Here is a 17,545-nt window from a genome sequence, read left to right on the forward strand (position 1 = left end):
TTCAGTCACCGGGCTCGGAGTGAAGGATGGAGGAGCTCCTGGAAGACCAGCACCCAGACTTCTTTAAGATTGTCACCATTGGTGAGTGAAAAGCTTACTTAGTGGCCCCGCCTTTCTGGAGGCAAGAAGCCTCCAGGAGAGGCCCAACTTCTTGAAACTCTCTTCCCCTGGCTGGAACTTAGAATTTCTAAATGATATCAGAAGAAGTCAGAGGTTTTTTTCTCTCTCATTCCCTAATATCTTCCTTCTATTGTAAATATTATAAATAAACTACCAAAAATTCCATTTGTAATTCATTTTGGGATTTAGAAATTAAATCCCTGGTGACCACCTAATTAATATATCAGAGTTCCAACCACAATTAATTTTAACAACTTATTTCCCAGTCCTTACAGAAAGATTTTTCTGACTATACTATTCAATGAAATCCCATTTCCATGAATTTCTATAGCATATATAGTATATTGAGCATTTATTTTTTTACTTAATTTTTTTCAACTGTAAAATGGAGAGGATGATACTTATACTACTTTCTTCACAAGGCTATTTTTAGGAATTCATCTTGCTCTTTGTCTCCATAAAATTCTTTAGATTTAGGTGATTTTTTGATTGTTTGCTCATTTTTCCTCTCTAATTATAGATAGGCTCTGTTTTCTGGGAAACTGGGGTACCCTCTTACACTCCAGTCCTTCCTTGATGCTATATTCAGTTTACTTTCTGAGTTGTTATTAGTTTACCAGATGGTCTGAGGCCTAAGAGCTCTGAGAGTCCCCTCCCCCTGTTGATACAATTGACCCTTGAGATGCTGATAGCTTAAAGACTTTCCTCAGGCTTCTGTGTAAGTTTTTGATCTCTGTCTGACCTTGATCAGGTTAGATGCAGTACAGATTCTAGCCCCAGACTTAGGCTCAAGTTTTTTGTTATTGTTGTTTTTGGTCTCAAGGTGTTCTTGATTCAATCGGGCACACTTTTCATTGCCCTTTCCTGGAGCTCTGCCCTTAGCTTTGGGCAAGGAGATCCTGGGGAGGCTCAACCTAAGAAGTGTGTCTCACCCCAAACTATGGATTATGTCCTCACCCCAAGCCCAAACTGGAATACCTGGCTTTGATCTTGGCCCACATGGATTGGCCCCCTTCAGTCCAGATTGCCCTGGGCTGAGACTCTGGACTTTTCCACAGATCTGAAATTTCAAGGGGGTGTTTATTGGCTTGGACCATTAATTGCCCTGGCAATATCTCAGGATCTGCCTGTTAAGTAGGGCTTAAGTTTGTATCCTGTGAGAGCAGATGTGTGGGGCTTGGAGGTGAGGGTGGTTTGCTCTTGGCTTGTTCTTCACTCACTGCTATTCCTCCAGCTAGCTCTGCTCCCCTCTCACCCCAGTTCCCCAGAAGGTCTCTGCCTACCTTTTGGGTTTTTCTTTTTTTGAAGGTTGTTTCCCTCTGTCTCTTTCACTCCTGAATTCATTTTGCAGTGATATTTTGCTCTTGGTTGGAGAAGAATTTAGTGGTGAAACAGCTAGCTGCTGCTGCCATAGTTATTCCTCCATCTTGGCTCCACTCCCCACCCAAAGTCTCCATGAACACTTTACATAAAGGTGACAAAGTGGATAGAGTTCCTGAGGCCAGAAAGACTCAGCCTCCTGAGTTAAATTCTGGTCTCTGAGCATGTGATTTCATTCTGTTTGCCTCAGTATTCTCATCTACAAAATGAGCTGCAGAAGGATGTGACAAACCCCTCCAGTATCTTTGCCAAGAAAACCCCAAAAAGGATCATGGAGACTCGGACATGTGATGAAGAAACGTCCACTAGGCACTAAAGAACTGTCTGAAGGTACAAAATACGTGGCCACTCTAATAATGGATGTGGTTTTGGAGGATCAGGCAGTTTCTGACATCCCATTGGTTGTGAGAAATGCATAGACTGTTTTTGAAACTCAGTAATGTCAAGAAAGCAAACAATTCCTTACTGTTGGGATCTGTGCCATCAAAGACCTGATGGTTGGAATATAAATCTATAGAGTAACCTGTTCTTATCTCACTCAACAAACCACATGAAGCCACTCAATATTTTACTTTCCAGTTCAATTAATCCTTAGGTTCAGATGAATAAAATGACAGTCATTGCCTTTTTCATTATGTTAATAATGCCTTAGTCTGACAAATCAACAATTACTGTGAAACAATCCCTCTGTTAAGTAGGAAAATCACAGTAAAATCAACAGACTTCAAACAATGAATCACTCATGTGAGTACTTGCAGGGATACACCATTATAATTATTTTTATGCTATAGATAATACATTGATCATTATTCTCAGTAATAAATAGGGGAAGTTATTTTAGAATTTATAGACAAATGCCCTTTCTGCCTTGGATATTTCTATCTATTTTTATTATGGAAAAACAAACAAATACTTGATTGGTTGGTATTTTAACTGATCTAAGAATCATTTATGAGTGCAAAAAAAGTTCTTTTAAAAGTCAGAAGTCATTAAGTCCAATTTGGCTTTCACAAGGTTGAAATTTATGCTTTAATTACAGGATGGTTATGAAATAAGTGATTAATTTGCATAAGGAACCTCTAATGAGTCAACTCCCTCTACTAATATATAAAAGCACCAGCCTACAACTTGGGGTCATGGAACTATAAGAGGATCTATTACTTGTCCAGGATCGCCAAACCAGGAGGCTTGGATTAATTCTGTCTCTCCCTCTACTCATGGTAGCATGCTATCTCTTGTGTTTTCTTTGTATCGCTTGGATAATTCTACTTTCTCCAAAATCTTATTTTCAAACTGTTTTTCCTATTTACTCACAATTATGAAGATAATCATACTAATTCTCCTCCATACCCAACTAATGCTAAAAAGCCACAGTTTTGACCAAAAGAAGTCAGGAAAAAAGCAAAGGAAATAAAAACAAAAACCCTTACACTCCAGATGCACAACCTCAGACTACTTACTCTCTGATCCTTACTTTTCTTTTCTGTAATCTATAAAAGCCATAATGATAGGCACTTTCATGAAGCACTTTTTCTGAAGTTAGGGAGTCCTGAGTTCAAGACCTGACATAGATATTTCTTATCTAGTTCTTGCCAAGTTATTTAATGTTTCTCATCTTCCCCTTCCTCAAAGGTAAAATGGTGATAATAACAGCACCCACTTCACAGGTTTGCTGTGAATGGTGAATGAGGTGACATATGTAAAGAACTCTGCAAACCTTCAAATGCCTTATTAATATTAGTTGTTATTCTGATGATACCTACTCTGCTTACCTCAAAGAGAGACTATCAAAATTGAATGGGATAAAGAGATCACATGTGTAAAGGATTTTATGAATCTGGAAGTCCTGTGTAAATGTTAACCACTGCTAATATTATTATTGCAAACTCTATTAGGAATTTTATTCTACATCCAGATGCTTTTTCCATATCCAGATCTCTTTTTATAACAATACAGAGCCATCTCACTGGCTAATTGTAGTCTACATAATGATTAAGTCTTAAAAATAGGATGCAGACTTAGTTTTAAAATGGTAAGAGGCTTTGGAGCTCACTTAATTTAACTCTACATTTTACAGTTGAGGAAACTGAGACCCATAAAGGCTAAGTAAGTTTCCTAACATCGTACAGGTTCTCTCTCTCTTAGACATTGTCAAAGAAAGCAAGTCTAGCCTGGACCAGAGACTACATAGGAATTGGCCACAAGGAAATTCAGAATGGCCACCAAGGCTGAACCAAACGCTTACCTCATCGCCTGCGTTGTCTCTTCACCGTTGTCCTCTGCAAGCTGGCTCCTACTCCCTCAGCAACAAGCCAGCAATGTGGCCTGCCTTTATTTATTGAGTTATTGCTGTGGGTTTATGATACCCAGAACCAGCCTATTGGTAGATGGCACAAATGCATCTAGCACACGTTATAAAACGTCTTAGCACCCAAAAGCTTTGCCATGGATGTATCCAGCTGGGATCAGCTAGTTAATAAATAATCCCTTTCTTTGGCACGACCACTGCTTCTTGCCAACAATCACCTGTCAGCTGGTGTTTGTCAGGTATCAGATAAGCTTTGTCTAATGGTGAGCTCGTTCTCCTCCGTAACTTATCTCCTACAATGCCGTAGAATTTAGACTCCCTGAAGGCAGGGATGGATGTCAAGTCCAGTGACATATCTCTAATGTAATTTGTAATTTACCCATTGTGCCCTTCCCTAGCATGGAAGCTCCTTGAAGCCAGGGGCCAAGCTTGCCTTTTTTCTTTCTACTCAACATTTAGGATAGTGCTTGACCCACAGCTAGTCCTTCATAAAGGCTTTGTTTACTCATGGCTTCTTCATACCGATTTGTCAATGGAGCGAATATGGTTTCCCCCATTTGGCTGGAAAGCACACCTCTAAGAGTTGTCCATGATTTTTGTATAGTTATTTCAGTAATTTCATTAAATTCAGTTATTTCAGTAATTCAGTAAAAAAAATCAGTTATTTCAAACTCTTTGTGATCCCATTTGGGGTTTTTCTGGCAAAAATGCTGAAATAGTTTATTTCCTTCTCCAGACCATTTTACAGATGAGAAACTGAGGCAAACAAGGTAAAGTGACTTGTCCAGGGTCATTCAGCTATAAAATGAAGATTTTAACCCATGAAGATGCATCTTCTGGACATCAAGTCAGGAAATCTATCCTCTGTCACTCAGCAGCCCCAAAGTAAGCATGCATGGCCAGTGGTTATGCAATTAATAATTTATGGCTCAGGAGATAGCTTGGTATTATTGTAGAAAGAGATCCTTATATGTGGAGAAAGCTCCTAGATTCTGTCATTTTCTGTCCTATTGTAGAAATGCAGGTTGTTGCAATGGACTCAGAGGTGAAAGGGCAGCCCAGATAGTGGTGGGCTTAAATCTGATCTCAGACATATAGGCTGTGTGGCCCTGGGCAAGTCACTGACCAGACTTTTCTCAGGTGTTACCTGGACTGTACAAAGGAATCTGGAGCTCTCCCCTTTAGGGGTTGTAAGGATCAAATAGGATCATTTCTGTCATAATTCTGAAATCTTAAAGGGCAATGTCAACATCAGAGATTGTAAATGTTGCCTGTGAAGCATTGCGTAAGATATTTAATCTTCATAGACTTTCATTTCCTTATCCTTCTGAAGCCAGGAGAGACCAATAAGCCCAGTCCTCCAGAGCATGTACAGAGTGCCGGATGGATAGAATCCCTGCGTGGATCAAGAATAAACACTGACATTTGTGACTAATTCCATTCAGAGGACCCTTTGATCAACTGAGTAGCTAGAACTTAGGCTTTTTTCAAAAGGAACATGTCTAATCGACTTTGGGATGTTTCCTTCCTGCCTAATTACATTCCAGTGAGAGAAAAGATAATACCACAAGGCAAGAGACCTCAGTAGCTCATGAATGCAGGCTGGGTTTGCCTCTCTTCACCTGAAGACTAGGGTGGTGTTGGGGGCATCCCTTTTCTACTTTTGTCCTTGCTACCCTTCAAAACCATTGGTAAAATCTAATAAATTGGTTGACAGGAAGGAAGTCATTGCTTTTGCGTAGTCTTTCTTATCATGACCAATTTTTTGTGACCCCATTTAAGCTTTTCTTTGCAAAGATGCTGGAATGGCTTGCCATTTCTTTCTGTGAAAGGGAATTTTTTATTCCCTTTGTCTATTTTAAATTACTCATTCAGGAACTTGAAGTACCCCTACTTAACACTAAGTAAATATGAACTCTCTTTGTTAGTGACTTCCTAAGTATTAAGTAGGGGTACTTCAAGTTCCTGATTAACTTAAAATAGACAAAGGGAATAAAAAATTCCCTTTCACACTTCTCCAGCTCACTTTACATATGAGGAAACTGAGGCAAACTGGATTACATGAATTGTCCAGAGTCTTACAACTAGAAAGCAGGGAGAATTCACAGGAATGGGGTCTTAAGCCAATAGCAGTAAAAAGCTCCCCACTGAGATTTATCCCCAGAATCAAGAGAAAATACAGCCATCCTATCAGTGGAGGAGTAACCCCAGAGGTACTCACTATCTACAAAATCAGCAGGTTAGAAGAGATCATTCCTAAGGTCCCTTATGAATCTCTAGCTTCTTGTTCTCAATCACACCCCATGACACCCATTACCAACATAAGGTATTTTATGGAAAGGCAGCTTGTTTGTTCTTTGAAAAATTTTACTACTGTCAACATGGATTCTAGAAGCCCCAAACTTGTAGCCTAGTAAGATCTGATGAACCTCAAGTTTTAGGACTAGATTGTAAATTAGAGGCCCCAAAGCTCCTACTTGTTCCCTGTTCCAGTGAGACTCCACCCTGAAGGGAATCTCAGGCTAGCAGTTTCAGACTGAATAATGGACCCCAAGGTAAAGATAATCCACTTCAACTGGAGGCTAAGCCCAAGATGAGTGACTCCTTAGCACAGTAGGCAGTGTGTCAGTCTCCTAAATTGAAGGTCCTTAGTTGAATCCTCAGAAAGAGAGTATGATATCCTGGAAGAGGTTTCTGAAGATGAGTCAGTAGGCTTGGGCTTAACCTCCACCTCAAGTGGATTGTGTTTTACCTTGGGGTCCATTATTCAGTCTGAAATTGCTAGCCTGAGATTACCTTCAGGGTTGATTCTCATGGGAATAGGGAACAAGTATAAGCTTTGGGGTCTCCAATTTACAATTGAGCCCTAAAACTTGGGGTTCATCAGATCTTACTAGGCTACAAGTTTGGGGCTTCTAGATTTCATGCTGACACTAGTAATCTAATTTTATTTATTAATTTCTTTTCTTCTATTCTTGTTCCTAGAAAGATGTAAATGTGTGTATAGATTTTTGTTTGTTTCTCAATGGTTTCAGTTGTGTACAATTCTTCATGAACCCATTTGGGGTTTTCTTGACAAACACTGGTATCATTTACCGTTTTCTACTCTAACTCATTTTACAGATGAAAAAAGTGAAGCAAGCAGTTAAGTGATTTGCCATGGGTAACAGAGCTAGTAAATATCTGAGACAAGATTTGAACTTGAGTGTTACTGACTCCAGGCCCAGCATTCTATCCACTATACCATCTGGCATGGGTCTATGGTAAAGTCCCTTCCCCACCGCATCCCTATTTATGAAGCCCACAACTGATCCATGCCCTTTCTTGTTGAACTTTCTATGTTTTTTTTCCGGAAATCTCTTCCCTATGTCCATGTTTTCCTATTCCTCCAGGTGCCATTTGCTCCCAGAGGTCCCCAGTGTTGCCTCCCCTTCCCTATTACAGGCAAGTAGACTTTTCAAGCACCAATTTTCCTAGATTTCATCAAGTATAAGATCCTCATCCCCCTAAAATGCCATTTCTCTTCACTCCTAGGAACATTCCTGAGTAGAAGTCCCTCCCACCTCCAAAGTAAGCTTCCTTCTTCCCTCCTTTCAATTTTTCTCATCTTCTCACCTGCTCCTTTGTAGGCTATTTTCTTTCTGAGGCCACAGAAGTCACCTTCCTCTCATGGCAAACACTTGATTTGACTTGGCTATATCACATTCTCCTCTCTTCCACTGTGCTACTTCCCACTTCATTTTTGTACCCTTTCATATTGTAATGTCTCCCAAAAGAAGAATTCACTTGTAGGTAAGGTGCTGCCATTTTTTCTCCATGGTATCCCCCAGTTGCACCTTCAGGCATGTCTGTCTGAGTACATTAGGAAAGATGTATCTTCCTGGTCTCTCTACCACCCTGTTGCCATTACATTTCTTTGCTCTATTTATTCATGGCTCTTACATATTTAACACCTCCTGCTGTGTGAGGTATTTGAGGGGCAACTTGTCTCTTCAGTTATCATCTTCTTTCTAAAAATGTTTCAAGCATCTTTATTATTGAACATCTATCTTTTGTCCTATATGATTAAGTTCATATTTCTAGAACAGGTCACCCTGAGCTACAGCAATTGTTCTTCAGAGCACATTATTCTTTTCCCTCCTTCTGCCTTTTTTCAAGGGGATATAAAATAATCTTGAGTTACTCAAATGTCCTTTTCTTTGTTTTCAAAGATTTTTCTCTTGATGGCTGTCAAAGTTCTTTTGTTTAGTTGTTTCAGTTGTGTCCCACTCTTTGTGACCCTACTTGGGGTTTTCTTGGGAAAGATAGCATAATGGTTTTCCATTTCCTTTTCCAGCTTGTTTTAGATATGAGGAAACTGGAGCAAACATGGCCAAGGGACTTGCCCAGGGTCAAATGGCTAGTAAGTGTATGAATCTGCATTTGAACTTGCAAAAATAAGCCTTCCTGACTTCAGGTCCAGCATTCTAGTCACTGTGCATCCTAACTACCCCTCATTCTGATATAAAGAAGACACACTAAAATTTATTAAATGGAATATAGCTAGATGGTGTAAAAATAGACTCAAATCCAGGACTTCAATCCCCAGAAATCCTTGCTCTACTTCCCCAGAATGCCCTCTAATCTCACTGAATTCTCACCTGGGCTGAGAGTGAGATAGGGTATTTAAACCTAATTGTGAATAGGCTTGGGCTCTTTTCCACTTCCATTTTAGAGCAGATGCGTCTCTTTCGTGATGTGAGGTTATCTTGTCTAGGCCTCTCTGGCCTAGGCATGTGCTTTCTTATTCTGTATTTTCTTTAATCCTTAACCTTTAATAAACCTCATAAAAATATAATACTCCTTGCAGAGAGAAACTAATTTCTACCTGCCTCAGTTTCCCTAAATTTTAATCTTTACAATGGAGACATATGCATGTATATGAAGAAGCTACAAAAATAAAAATGAATTTTTGTCAAATTTTAAAACTACTAACAATTCATGAAAATGCTTGGCAATAACCTAGCCAATTACTTATTTATTAATTTAACAAAGATCTTGAACACATTGTTGCAATTGGTATATTTAGTACATTCAGAGGCTCAAGTATAGTTTTAAAGGAAAAAGTATCGAAACTGTATTAAATGTATCCATTCATTATGAGTGACCATATCAGATACTTCTATAATCCTGGCATTAGATATTGCCTCATCCCACAAACACCATCATAAAAATGTCATCCAATATCTATCTAGTGATTTCTATTGAGAGAAACATCCTCCCATCCAAGATGACCCATTCTACTTTCAGATTATTCTATTTGTTAAGAAAGATTTTGTTTCCATTGTACCTAAATTTGAATGCCAACCCTTAAGCCGGTACCCCCGCCTCTACCCTCTGATGCCTAACAGAATATGTCAAATCTCTTCTCTATGTGGTAGTCTGATAAATATGTGAAGGCATCTTTTTACTATTGCAATTTATTATATAATGTTTTATTATGATTTAATTTCATTTATTATGATATAATGATATAATTGGAATCAGAGAGGAGGGGCGAGATTTGACGAATGCGGTTAGAAAGTTCTGATGATACTTTCCACCAGCAGGCTTAAGCTATGTTAGAAGGTTGCTGCCTGTCTCTGTCTGAAATGATGCTCCACAAGCATTTTCTTAAAACTTTTCACCAATAGCATCTTTTCTGGTCCGAAACTCCAACTTGTGAATGGATAATAGCTCCCACTGTCAGTGAATCCCCAGCTGGCAAAAGCAATGGATTTATGACAGCCATCACTTTTCTCACACAAAACTGTTCCCAGACCATCCAGGCTGGCATCTGTGTGTAACACGGAGGGTTGCTTGGATCAGCCAAAGCCAACACTGCTGCATGTGGGAGCCAGTTAATTAGGTCCTTGAAGGCCTAGTTAAATCACTCATTCCAGAAATCTCCAAAGTGCTCCACTGAAGCAAAGGCATGCTAGTTCCTTTGTCTTTGACAGTATTTCTGAACTCCCATTATGCTCATCTGTTTGTAAGTCCTTCTAAAAATATATACATGCATAGGAGCATTGAGGTGAGGTCTTGGTAATGATGATAGGGTTTTTTTTCTTCTCAGAAATATTCTATATTAACTCCCCAAATCTAGACATGGCTTTTGACCATTATAGCTCCTAGAGTCTATCCATGTAGGGTTCCTATTTTTTCATAGTCAGCACCCACTCCCACTTGAAATATTATGGAATGAACATTTTTACAGGAGCTCAGAAAATTGATATTTTTCAGTAAGCATCCTTAGACATATTTTAATGGCTGTTTAGCAAACTGACATTTGCCACTGAACATCTTCATTCTAGTGGCCTCCACCCACCATAATACCTCCTCTTCACAAAGAAAACAGAGTTAGGAAGCTTGGCCAGTTCTTCTAAGTAGTTCATATTATCTGTCATATTTCACAGGTCCTACCTGCTGAAAATCAGTAAATGATCCCAAAAGATTTTATTTCATGCATTCAAATTAATAGAAGTCCAATGAGTGAATAAATTCAGTCTTCCTTTTTGTATTTTCCTGCCTCTGTCATTAGGAACTAATAGTAACTACTTCAAAGGTTTAAAATTAAAGGACATGAGTTATCTGCTAGCAATTCAGGGGATCTTGAACTTTATTTATTTAACTAGTTAATTGTTAATGTTTTTAATATTCCATTCTAAATTCTCTTTTTCCCTTTATCTCTTGCCCATACACTGAAAAGGCAAGTAGTATAATTCTATTATACATATTAAAGCATGCAAAACATATTTTCATAATAGCTCTGTTGCAAAAAAAAGGCAAAACAAAGTAAGTGAAAAAATGATATTTCAATCTGCATTTCAGAATCAATCAGTTCTTTCTGTAGAATGAGATAGCATTTTTCATCATGAGTTTTAGGAAATTGTTGTGGAACATTGTACTAATCGGAATAGCTAATTTGTTTACTGTTGATTAACTTTACAGTATTGCAATTGCTATGAACTCTTTTGAATTTGTTGATTTTAATTTGAATCAGTTTATATGTCATTCCAGTTTTTTAAACCATTTTCATCATTTCTTATATTGTGAAAGTATTCCATTACAATAATATCCCATGAATTGTTTAATCTTTCCCCAATTGATGAACATCCCTTTGGTTTCTAATACTTTGTCAGCTAAAAGAGCTGCTATCAATATATTTATATATATATATATATGTATATATAAGTCCTTCTCTTTTTTCTTTGATCCCTCAGGAATATAAAAGTGGTAGTGGTATTACTGGTAAAAAGAATATAGACAGTTTTATAGCCCTTTAGGCATACATCCAAATTGTTCTATTTATTTATTTAACTAGAATAGCTGGACCAGTCCACAACTCCACAAATAGTAGTGTACAGTTTTCCACATTCCTTCTAGCATTTGTCACTTTCCTTTTCTGCCATAGTAGCCAATCTGATAGGCATGAAAATTTATTGTATTTTCCATTTCTATAATTATTAATGATAGAGAGCATTTCCCCTATGAGTCTTGATAGGTAGGAATGGATTTTTATAGGTTTGAATTGCTTCCTTCTATATTTAAGAAATGAGACCTTCAGCAGAGAGAATGACATACATCACCCCACTCAACCATTTCCTGCTTTCCTTCTAATTTTGGCTACATTGTTTTTATTTACTCAAAAAATGCAATCAAAACTATTCATTTGCCTCCTTTGATCTTCTCTACCTCTTGTTGATCATAAAATCTTCCCTTATTCATATATTTTATACACAATTTTCCCTGTTCCCCTAATTTGTTTAAGATAGCACCCTTTATCTAAATCTAAATCATATAGGCATCTTGACCTTATCTTAGCATAGGGTATGAGGTGTTATTATATGATTAGTTTCTACTAGACTACTTTCCAGAATTCTCAGCAGATTTTCTCAAATAATGAGTTCTTGCTCCAAAGCTTGATCTTTGGGTTTATCAAATACTAGATGATTATTTTGTTATTACATGTAATTGATAAAATTGATAAAAGAGACGTCTGTGTTCTAATTAAGTTTTCCATTTTACATATCAGAAAAGTTAAGTCAATCTGTCTATAGTCAAACAGATTACTATTAGAAGAACTGAGATTTTAACTCTGATCCATTTGACTCCAAATCCAGTGCTATTTATTCTCTATCGAATTAAATCAAAAATCATTTTAATTTTTTACCACAGAATTTAAGAACTAAAAGGATCCTTAGAGATTCATCTACTTGAAAGTACCTGAAATCCCCACTAAAAGATGGATAGATGGGTAGATATGTAGGTAGATAGATAGATAGATACATAGATATATAGATGGATGGATAGAAAGATAGATAGATACATACATACATACAAAGATACATAGATAGATAGATAGATAGATAGATAGATAGATAGATAGATAGATAGATAGATAGATAGATAGATAGATAGATAGATGGATGGATGATGGATGGATAGATGGATGGATAGTGATAGATAGATAGATAGATAGATAGATAGATAGATAGACAGACAGACAGATAGATAACTTACTGAGTGGTATGTTCCAGGCACTATACTGAGCACTAGGATTCCAGTACAAGCAAACAAGCCAGATCTTATCTTCAGGGCCTTACTTACAGGGAAAAATCAACATATAAAGGGAAGCCAGGAGAGGGAAGGAAGGAGGGAGTATCCAAACTTGTGATCATAAAATCTTTAATAATGACCTTCACTGAAATTGAACCCATTACCGATTAAGGTAACCTATTCCTCACTTGGGTAGCTACTGTTAGGAAGATTTTCCTTACCCTTTTATTTCTCTGCAATTTCAGCTCATGACTCCTAATTCCATCATTTGGGACCAAGTAAAATAAAACTATTCCCTCATCCATGATACCCACATTTTTTTTCTTCATGCTCTGGCCTCATCTTCTTAAACCTAAATATCTTCAGTTTCTTCAAATCATTCTCAGATGGCCTAGTTTTTAATTCTGTCATCATCCTTCTTTCTATCCTAGGTATGAAATCGGGTTTGTTAATGTCATTCCTAGAATGTGGACCCCTGAAGTAACCACTGTTTTCCAAATATGGTTTAATTATAGCTCTAATTGTAGTCATAGGATCTGGGTTCAAATTGTGGCTTTCTTTTTTGTAGCTTTAAACAAAAAATTTAGCCTCTCTGGTTCTCAGTTTCTGTATCTTTAATATGAAGGGAATTAATTGAATGACACCTGAAGCCCAATCTAGCACCAGATCTATAATCCTATTAGTGTGATCTACCATATTTTTGACACACTGCCTCATTTAGTATATTCCAAATTTGAATTACTTTTCTAATTGACCGCCATCATATTCTGAAGGTAAGGGTCCTATAATGTAGGTTAGAGATAATATATCTATTGTTAATCAATTCATTTCTGTCAGTGTTTTGTAGAGCAGAAATGCCATGTGGGCACTACAAAACCTTCCTTTTGGTACAAAAGAACTCACTTCCTTTCCCCTAAGAACAATTTTGTGATTGGTTGTTTTTTTGTTTTTCATTTTCTCTCCCTTTCTACAATGGATTTGGAAAGCTGCAAGTGCATCTCTCTCAGAAGTTGGCATGGAAGAATCAACTTAATTAAATAACTTACCAAAGATGTCCTGAGAATCAATCAGAAAGAGAGTTTATTGAAACTAATGAGAATGTTTGAATAGTCAAAGGGTATTTCAATAGTAAAGGTATTTTAAAATGATGAATTATGGATATATTTAGAGTACATTTATAGCATGAGTATGTTTCTGGTCATTTTCTGAATCATTGCCAAAAGCATAAACTTTGTCCCCCATATTATCCTTTAAATGAGAAGCAAAGCAATATATTCATCACAAACAGAATGAAAACAAGTGCAAAAGCCCACTCTCCTTGATAAAGTCACCACGGGATCTTCATTATTATTGTTGTTGACTACCTATGAAGAAAGACTAATTTCTTCTTTTCTTTTCTATATTCTTTGTACTTGTTATAACTTGGTTTTTAACTTTGCTCAAGATAAATACAAGTAAAGAAAAGCAATATGATGGGAGTGGGAGTTGCTTGTATTCATAATAGGGCATGTTCAGGGGGCAGCTGGGTAGCTCAGTGGAGTGAGAGCCAGGTCTAGAGACAGGAGGTCCTAGGTTCAAATCTGGCCTCAGACACTTCCCAGCTGTGTGACCCTGGACAAGTCACTTTACCTCCATTGCCTAGCCCTTACCACTCTTCTGCCTTGGAGCCAATACACAGTATTGACTCCAGATGGAAGGTAAGGGTTTAAAAAAAAACAGGGCATGTACAGAACTGTTCTGCCTGATTTCAGGTGACCATGTGTGCTACCTCAGCAGTGGGAGACTCTGGGGAAGCCCATTATTCCTGGCTGCTTTGAGCATCCAGGTATCCAGCTCTGAAATACCTGAGGATTCTGGGAACGATTTTGTAATCCTCTTATTGACTGAACAGAAAGGATAACTCATTGTAAATTTAAAAGAGAATCACACAACCTCAGTGGCTGATTATCTTCCCAGCTGAAATTTGAGTGCTGATTTTTTTTTATTTATTTAACTAATTAATTTTGAATATTTTCCCATTGTTACATGATTCATGTTCTTTCCTTCACTTTCTCTTAACCCCCCTCCCATAGCCAACAAGCAATTCCACTGGGTTTTACATATGTCATTGATCAAGACCTATTTCCATATTATTGATATTTGCACCAGGGTGATCATTTAGAGTCTACATCCCCAATCATATTGCCATCAACACATGTGATCAAGCAGTTGTTTTATTTCTGTGTTTCTACTCCCACAGATTTTCCTCTGAAAGTAGATAGTGTTCTTTCTCATAAGTCCTTCAAAAATACCCTGGATCATTGCATTGCTGCTAGGAGAGAAGTCCATTACGTTTGATTGCACCATAGTGTATCAGACTCTGTGTACAATGTTCTCCTGGTTCTGTTCCTTTCATTCTGCATCAATTCCTTGAGGTCATTCCAGTTTGAGGGATATTTTTGAAGCCTCTCTTGATAGGAGTCAGAAGATGGGCCTCCCTCTTATTCAATTGGACCTTATATCTCTTACATAGTAGCTAGAGCACACATTTGACTAGACAAATGGAATCTGATCTTTGGAGGCTATAGCTAACTTTTCCACTTCATGATGATCATGGAATGGATTATAACCAGTTTTGGTGATAACTTTGTGAATTGAAGAGATCAGAAACCCAACCCTCTTGGTTGGAGAAGATTGGTGGAAGAGGAAATTTCTATATCAGATAGGGTGTGGCCCTTCAAAATGAAGTACAATCTTCTCATTAACTTTTCCCCAAAACCCTCCCTTTTCTAGACATCCCTATTATTGTTGAGGGCACAGTCATTCAGCAACATGAGTCTACCTAACTAGTGTCATCCTTAACTTTTTTTTTTATATCATTCATCCCATATATATCTATCTTCCATTGAGAAATACTGTCAGTTCTACTTTCATAACATTTCTCACATAAGTCTTCTTTTTACTCACACATTCATGTCCTTGTTCTAGCCCTCGTCACCTTTTACTTAGACTATTGCAGTTGCTTTCCAACTGGGCCATCCATTAAGATTTTCCTTTACATAGTTATCTCTCCATCCATTGGAGAATAGTGTCTTGCAGGAAGCCTACAGGGACTTTTTAGCAAACCCCATCTGAATGATTTACCCTTTATCAAGGGATTCACTGGGTCAATTTATGGTTTGTCCTGTGTATTATAAGAGTTTAGAAGAATTTGCATTGAGTGTTACATTTATCCCTTGAAAATAAGAAGGTGAATACTAGTTGACCCCAATATTCTAATCTCCATAAGGAAAGCCCCATGTGTCCTGGAAACTCAATTGAAACTAAAGTTTTCCTCTGAAATGGGAATCTCAGGTCTATTTTTTTCTTTTTATATATCATATATATATATATTTTTTTTTTACTTTTGATTAGTTGTCTTAATCCAATTTTTAGTTTTTCCCCACTTTTCTTTATTTCTTTTCAAGTTAGGACATATATTAAAAAGGCAATAACATCTCAAATTTTTTATAAAATGTCCTTTGCTTCTTGAAGTTGCAGAAGTTGAGACTGGGGGAGGGATGATATAATTTGTAGGTCCAACAGCTGGGGCAGGCTTAGATTCTCTCTAAGGTCTATTAAATTCAAGACTATAAGTTCTGTGTTGAATAGGACACTGGGACTCATTGTATGACATTTAGGAGACCATTAAGAACTGTGCAATATGGATCTTTTCAGATTGATTGATGCAAGGCACTGGAAGAGACTTTGACAGGATAATAACTTAATGCCCCTTTGCCCATTTACCCTAGAAAAGTTCTCAAAAATGAGCATGTGGACAAATGTGCCAAATGAACCTACATTGATTTGCTGAGAAAAGTAAGACTTTGATAATCACTTTATCAAATGAGAATTTATGAATCAAAGTTATTTAATAAATTATGTTCCAATTGGATAAGAAGTCGGGGGCAATGGTCAAAGTAATGTGTTGGTTGGGGATTAGAAAAAGAAGGCAGGCAGGCAGGAGATGAAATCTAGGTTTGACTGCCACCAATTAAGTGACCTGGAATATTTCTTTTTTAGAATGAGGGAGTTCAACTCTATGAATTCTTTCAGCTAAAAAAAAATGTCATTCAACAAAATAAATTATATCATTTGCAAATGTAGCAAGAGTGATCAGGAGAAATCCTGACTGACTAGACCTGGGTACCTGCCAGAGAAATGTGCTGAAGGATATATATGTATATATATCCATCCCAGTCCTACCTGTCAAGGGGTCTTCAGAGCATTCTTCCACAGCCTCTTCCCTTTCCAAAACGACGAAAAGAAAAAGAAATATCACTTGTGTTAGCTATATGGCAATAAAAAGGATGCTGGACTTGGGAGTGACTTTTTATTATGTGATTTCAAGCAAGAAAGTCACATTTCTAACTCTCAGATTCCTTTTTTAAAAAGTTTTCTTTTGTCTTTTCCCAACATTTCCCAACACGCCACCTCCATCCATAAAAGCACTTTCTTATGATCCTGTTCCCAAAGAAGTTGTGTTAAACCAATTGATATGGTTACTCATTTTGATAACATTTGTGATATTCCATCTATGTAGTGCTTTACCTCTTAACTGAGAGGGAAATGAGCTTTCCTATGTGCTTTCTGCAAACTAAGATTGGTAACTGCATGTAACCTAAGTTTCAAATTCTCTTAGTATTTTTTTTAGTTTTATGGATACTTTCCATTTGTTTTATCAATAATTTCCATCTATATTGCTACCACAAGTTGTCTACACAGATATCCTATCACCACAGATACCTATTAACCAGATGTTCTCAGTTTCATTTGACTTGTCTCAGCCTTAGTTCCTCATTTGTAAAATAAGAGGGTTGAATTTGATGTCTTCTTAGGCCCTTTTAGCTCTAAATCTGTGAATAGTGTTTGCATTTTTAACGTTAATGATAGCATCTAATAGCTATTTAAGGTTTTCAGTGCTTTACATACATTAGCACATTTGATTCTCACAAACACCCAGTCCTTCCCCTCAGCCTCCATCATTTCAGGTTTTCAAGCTCTCTGGCTTCTCAGGCATGCATCACTCCCTTTCTATTCACATGGCCACCACCCCATTTCAAACCAGGACTATTGCCAAAGTCTTCTCTCTAATCCATCTTTCAATCAGGGACTCAGTCCATCAATGAGGATTTATTTAGT

This window comes from Monodelphis domestica, chromosome 8 (genome assembly GCF_027887165.1).
Source record: "Monodelphis domestica isolate mMonDom1 chromosome 8, mMonDom1.pri, whole genome shotgun sequence".
NCBI lineage: Eukaryota > Metazoa > Chordata > Mammalia > Didelphimorphia > Didelphidae > Monodelphis > Monodelphis domestica.